The 6938-nt window shown below is 43.6% G+C and overlaps 1 pseudogene across 1 annotated transcript; it reads right to left on the bottom strand.

The window, feature by feature from the left end:
• Positions 1-720: 720 nt before the first annotated feature.
• LOC307057452 (thiamine transporter 2-like) lies at positions 721-5595 on the bottom strand (annotated as a pseudogene). Its single transcript has 3 exons — positions 5467-5595; positions 4104-4241; positions 721-1291 (listed from the first exon to the last, which is right to left on the bottom strand). The product of its transcript is annotated as a thiamine transporter 2-like (transcript).
• Positions 5596-6938: the final 1343 nt, after the last annotated feature.

The raw sequence follows: 6938 nt of genomic DNA, 5'->3' as shown, positions 1-6938 counted from the left end.
TAACTCGCCATGGCCAAACCATGTTTGACCAGTGGGACACCAATTTGCAGCCCCTGTTTTTAGGGATGAGTGAAACTCTATCTTCCATGTATAGCTTCATCAAAGACTTTTGTTAAATTTTGTGACAATAACTCGTTTCTTTTTCAAAGTAGTTGGTATTCAATGTTGAAATCATTACAACAAGATTATCCAAGAATACAATTTGAAAGAATACATTTCTTGCACAATGATAAGATATAACTACACGTACCCCTAAAGATAAACTATATATACCCCCAAAGTTTGCAAGGGCTTCCACTGCTCCATTATATATTGTGGAGCTCTGGGACAGTGCCTTGTAATCTCACAGGATTTGAACATAGTTTAAAACCTGGTTAAAACCTGCTGTGGAAAAAGCCCACCATAGGGACCAGTAAAAAATATGTGTTGAGGAGCTTCCCTGGTGGAGCAGTGGTTGAGAGTCCGCCTGCCGATGCAGGGGACACGGGTTCGTGCCCCAGTCTGGGAAGATCCCACATACCGCAGAGCGGCTGGGCCCGTGAGCCATGGCTGCTGAGCCTGCATGTCCGGAGCCTGTGCTCCGCAACGGGAAAGGCCGCAACAGTGAGAGGCCCGCGTACCGAAAAAAAAAAAAAATGTGTTGAGGAGTAGCACTCCTTCAAGTCCTAGAACTACTGCAGAAACTCTCAAAGCTACAATTTCTGGCTTTGGGTTGCTCAACTAGCCATCATCCAGGTCCCCTGAAATAGTGATTTGTTCTTGGCAGACTGGTTTGTGATCCTTTTGAGGTTCCTCTAAGACAGCATCCTCTCCTGCTGGCTTTGGAGGAGCTTCTTTGCTGGGTTTTGCATGAAAAAACATGCTCTTCTTAGGCATTGGTAGGAAAAGTGAGAAAAGGAAGGTCATGGAGACAGAGGCCAAGGATATGACGTTGAGGTAAAAGTATGATAGGTTGGCCAGGGATACCAAGAGTTGGGCCAGCACTGAGGCCACCATGTAGGCCACCAGTGTGACACTCCTGCAGTAGCCACTCACTTTCTGATAGTGCTCTGGGCTGACCATGCTGTAAATGTAGGCATAGTAAGCCACCTTGGTGGCAGTGACCATCCCATAGAAGAACTCTACAACCTGCATGGTCTTCACTCCTTGGCCAAACAAGAGCAGCAGCCAGGTAATGATGAAGCTAATCCTTTGTAGGATGATGACTGGCTTGTAGTGGGTGTGATCGGTGAGGAAAAACACCAGGAACAGCACCAGGTAAGAATTCAAAGTGAAAGATATCTTTTGTGATCTATAAGAATAAACGGGCAGGGCGTGAGGACAAAACCCCAGGAAGAGAAATGTGCCATGGCTCTCTGACATATGCATTATCCGGATGGAATGTATCAATCTGAGGACACATTGCTTGGCCCCTGCCAAAGTGGGTCCACTTTGATACTTCACATGCATTTCTGACAGGGTAATGAAAAGCAAAGGACAACTGAAATTCAAGGAAACAAACTGCAATGATGATAGATGTTCATCACATGTAGATTTATTCCTCCAGGTATAAAGAAAGAGCAGCTATTGCTCTTCGTTGTGCTTCTTACTTTTTTTTTTTTTTTTGCCATACATGGGCCTCTCACTGTTGTGGCCTCTCCCGTTGCGGAGCACAGGCTCCGGACGCGCAGGCTCAGCGGCCATGGCTCACGGGCCCAGCCGCTCCGCGGCATGTGGGATCTTCCCAGACCAGGGCACGAACCCGTGTCCCCTGCATTGGCAGGCGGACTCTCAACCACTGTGCCACCAGGGAAGCCCTGCTTCTTTCATTTTAACATGTAATTTGATCTGCATAAGCTATGGAGGCTGGGAAAAGAGTCCACGATGCATACATTCATCTTTCACACTGCATGGTATTTCCAGGGCAATTCAGGGCTGCTCAGGTACTGTTGCCTGTGAGCACTTAATAGTTTACTCTTCTTCAAAGTCAGAACCACAAGGGTAAAAAGGATGTTTCAGTCCTGAAGAACCTGAACATCTTTGCCTTTGATCTATCTGTACCAGTGTGCAAGGACAGACCATCGAGATGCCACCATGGTGATCACGCAAATATAAAACAAATGGTCAGTTCAAGATTGAGAGTCAAAGAAACAAATATGTTTGTGTATCTTGCTCTTCCACATTCTTGGCCTTATTTTACTGGGCTGCGATGGAAGAGCCATGAGAAATTGCTTAGTAGGTCTCTTGCTTAAGTCAATTTGGGTCACAGTTTCCCACAGAACACTGGCTGTGTTAGCAAATTATCTGACCCCATCAATAGCACATGATTATTTCAATTTCCATAAGAGTAATGTATAGTGGACAGGAGATGACGTAGAGGAGGTTGGGGTAGACCCTCTCAAATCTCAGTGTCTCTCAGACCTCTGAAATAAACCCACTGATTTACTGAGCCTGAGAATGTCCTTTGTTTTGACAGAACCTGTGTCCTCACCTCTTGAGTTTCCTGGTAGACTTTTTTTTTTTTTAATTTATTTTTGGCTGTGTTGGGTTTTCGTTGCTGTGCGTGGGCTTTCTCCAGTTGGGGTGCACGGGCTTCTCATTTTGGTGGCTTCTCCTGTGGTGGAGCACAGCCTCTAGATGCACGGGCTTTGGTAGTTGTGGCACTCGGGCTCAGTAGGTGTGGCGCAGGGGCTTAGTTGCTCTGCAACATGTGGGATCTCCCCACACCAGGGCTCAAACCCGTGTCCCCTGCATTGGCAGGTGGATTCTCAACCACTGCGCCGCCAGGGCAGCCCTCCCCGGTAGACTTTTATCTAAGTGTTCTTAAAGTTTGGTAGAACATTATTCTTCCTCTTCCTGGCCTTTAGGTGTAATTACCAACCTGGGAAAATGCTGCATTCCAGATCTGCTTTTTATGACAGTCTGGAGTCTAAGTCTGGAATCTAAATTTAGCTGGGATATCTCCCAGCTAAACCAGTTTGCAGTTAATGGCATTCAAGGTTGACATGTACTTGTGTTTGGTGTGAGGAAAAAATGGTGGATTGGTTTAGGGGGCGAGGTTTCCTTGGTGTGGGGTGGGGGGATGCGGATGGTGGCCAGGCAGGGCAAGGAAGCAAAGGGAGATAAAACTGTCATGCCCCGTTTGCTGAATCACCAGGATGTAAATCAGATGGTAGTGATTTTTTTTTTTCCCTAAAGAAAAGTGAACTGATTGAGTTCCTTGTCTGATCTTCTTATTGCTCAATGGTTCAAAACAGTGGCTCTCAGGCTTCCCTGGTGGCGCAGTGGTTGAGGGTCCGCCTGCCGATACAGGGGATGCGGGTTCATGCCCCGGTCCGGGAGGATCCCACATGCCGCGGAGCGGCTGGGCCCGTGAGCCATGGCCGCTGAGACTGCGTGTCCGGAGCCTGTGCTCTGCAACGGGAGAGGCCACAGCAGTGAGAGGCCCGTGCACTGCAAAAACAACAAAAACAAAAACAACAAAAAAAACAGTGGTTCTCAAATTTTAACATATCTCAGATTTACCTGGGGGGATGGCTAAAAACAGATATTCAGATTCAACAGATCTTGGGTGGGGCTTAAGAATTTATATTTCCAACAACTTGCCACATGATGCTGATGCACTGGTCTGAGGACGATACTTTGAGATCCACTGACTAATGGGCTTCTTGAGATTAGATCCTATCACCTAACAGTTAAAACTGCCTTAATATTTACAAATAAAGAGGGGAAAATCTTCAGAGGATTTTTCACATGGTTTTCCAGTAACTTTTTCCCCTCTAAATCTTACACTACCTTCTAAGACTTGTGCTCATAACTAAGAACGACTTTATTTTAGGTTAATGATAATAAGCAATGAAGTCCTCAAGTATTATTTTTGTATAACTGAAATATTATTGTATAACTGTATAATATTTTGTATAACTGAATAGGGTATTTTGCACCCACCCTATTTTTGTTGTAGCTTGAGTTTATAGTCTTGCATGACAAATACATGAAAATCATTCAGGCCCATTTGTTCACATTTGAGATGTAGGAAGTGCTGATATTTTGCTCCTACCCAAGGCTTTAGACATTGGTTCTAACTAGACTTAAATCTAAGATCAGCATGGTAGCTAACTTACCACACTGAGGCTTATATTTTCTTCTGGTCCTGTTAAGTAAAATATGACAAATGGCTCTGATAGTGTCATCATTGAGAAAAATCCAAATAAGCAGAGAATGATTGGGGGAAAAACTCAGGAATGGCTTGGTGAAGTTGGGCACCAATTCAAGGATGGTTAAACCACTGCAGAAAGAAGAGAAAAGCAGGTAAGAAGAGTGGTCATCAATCCAATTGACTTCTTTTCATAAAACTTGCATTCTCTTCCCCATGCTCCATTGTGACAGTGAGAATGTATCACAGGTCAAAACACAAAACTTGAGTCTTTTCTTTTGGATTTCTTGGTCTAAAGAGAAAACTAATGATTATTGGAAGAAACTGTAGTAAGGGATTAAATATCATCTCAGATGGAATGATGGGGTTGCTGATAGAAAAGTACTCTCAAGATTTGCCTGAGTAAGTCAGCCACACCCTCCTTTACTGGAAATTCATTTTACTGAGTATTTAGAAGTGGTGAATAAAATGGCCTTTGGGAAGTAAGGATTTATAAAGCAGTTAGACCCCTTGTTTTGTCTAAGTACAGTCATCCCTCGGTATCCCTGGGGCATTGGTTTGGGGTGGGGGGCAGGGTGGGATGCAGATACAGGTGCTCAAGTCCCTTATATAAAATGGCACAGTTCAGTCAACCCTCGGTAAGGATCTGAGGTTAGTTGAATTCAGGGATGTGGAACCCGCAGATGCTGAGGGCCGACTGTATCAAACTCAAAGTGAACATTGATTTCGTGTAAAAAGGCTTAATTAATTTCAACTGTCATCCATCGAGGTGATTTGATTTGTTTTTAATACCTATTTTCAGAAGAAGAATTCTCATGCCATCTAGATAATATCATGTCATGGGTAAAATGAAAACACAACACTTAGAAGTAATTTTAGGAGTTGATATTTAGCCTGTGCCCTGTTCCTATTTTTTTCCATTGATGTTGCTAATACTGAAAAGTGAGAAGTTATGTTCTGGATGATAAGCCTTAAGGTTGGCTGACAAAAAGGAAAGACCTTGGGTATCCTTTAGAAAGGCAATACACAACTCCAGGCGAAATCTCACTCACTTGGTCATTGACTGGGTTTTCCTCTCTGAAGCCTCCTGACTCTCTCCTTCTTCTCTCCCTCCTTACTCTGTGTCTCATCTCAGTTACAGCCCTGGGCAAGACATTATGGCACAGCAGTCAAAGACAGGGCTCTAGAGTCAATTAGGTCCAAATCCTTCTCTGCTACATACAGCCATATGATCTTAGGCAAGTTCCTGGACCACTTTGCACAGCTTTCTCATGTGTAAAATGAGGACGATAATAACTCCCTTATATGGTGAGGATTACATGATTCAGTACCTGATAGAACAATGCCAGTTCATAAGCACGAGCTCTACAGTCTGTAATATTGATAGCTTGAAAGGCACTGATGTGTGGCTGTGCAGTTCTGCTCCTTGGCCTGGGAGCTCCTCGGGAGCAGGGATTCATCTTTGTCACCCAGAGTCTAGCACAGGATCTGACACACTGAAGGTCTCCTGGAAAGTTGTTTTAAGTACAGCCATTGGACCAAAAGGAGTTTCTAACTGACCAGAAAAATTCGAAATAATAAGAACAAGAAGTTTTCCAAGTGTTCAGTTATTTAAAGTTGTTCTCTGGAGTGGGAACTACACACCATTTGATTTTCAAAAATATGTAGGTTACTCTTAGAGCAGTTTTGGAATAAGGAAAAGAGGATTTCCTGGTGGGAAGACATCGGCTTTGTGGTTGAGCAAATTCAAATCCCTAATCTGCCCTCTCAAGTCGTGTGACTCTGGACAAGTTTCTTAGTGTGTTGGGACCTCAGTATTCTTCACCTGCACAGGTGTATTGTAATGTCCATCACATGAGTGTAGCTGTGGGGAGATTTCCTGGCATAATGCCTGTCATTGTTGCAGGTACATAACATGGACTAGATTCCTGCCTCTACCTGGAGAATCCACATCCAACTTCTGTGGCAATGGATAGGGAAAATACTAGAGAGTGGTGGCATTTGGCACCATTGTGCTGGTTTTTGTTGGAGTATGACATGCTTAATCTGTGGGTAGGTTCTAGAACCTGGGACAATTAGGTTTTAAGTGAGTGAGTTTAGCAATTGAGATGGTTTTTACACAGATCAGTCCTGCTGGCAGTTAAGGGGAACAGCCAGGGGAGTTTTCTATTCATCAGAAAGTAATCCCCTAAAGAACAACATACTAAATAATTGCATACTTTATAAAAATTCATAATTTCTCACTGTCAGACCCATTGAAGTTTTTGAAAGTGTTTTTGAGAGAGTAGTAATTCTTGGGGTACTACTAATAAAATGCAGAGTGGAATCAGATAGTTTCTAATAGAGGTTGTATCGAGGAAATCTCAAATCCCCCTCCTGAATCTATGCCTCGGTTGTTGGCAGGGATGAACTAGCGTCATTTTTGAGACCAGGGACTTTGGTTCCAAAGAAACCATGTCTCAGGTTTTTATGTTGAAAATAACTTCCGATTCTACCCCTAATGTCAGCAGCCAGTTGCTAAAAGCAGAATACTGGGCTCAAAATGTGTGGATTGGTTTGACTAGATTATGGAATCCATTACCACCACCATGAAAAGACTCCTATAATAAGTGATTGCATGGAGAAATAGTACAGCAAATCCTCTCGAATGTGAGATTTCCACTACAGTACTCCAGTTAGGACAGGCTCCAAGTTTGCCCCCTGCTGTTATCTTTATTTATTGCAAAAAGACGGTGTGTTTTTATTTTACCTATCCATGTTCTGCCTACACAGCCCCTCTGAATTGAATGACTTTCCTATGGTC

The sequence above is a fragment of the Hyperoodon ampullatus genome, assembly GCF_949752795.1.
Source record: "Hyperoodon ampullatus genome assembly, chromosome: 8".
Classification (NCBI taxonomy): Eukaryota; Metazoa; Chordata; class Mammalia; order Artiodactyla; family Ziphiidae; genus Hyperoodon; species Hyperoodon ampullatus.
This window is presented reverse-complemented; position numbering and strand designations above follow the sequence as displayed.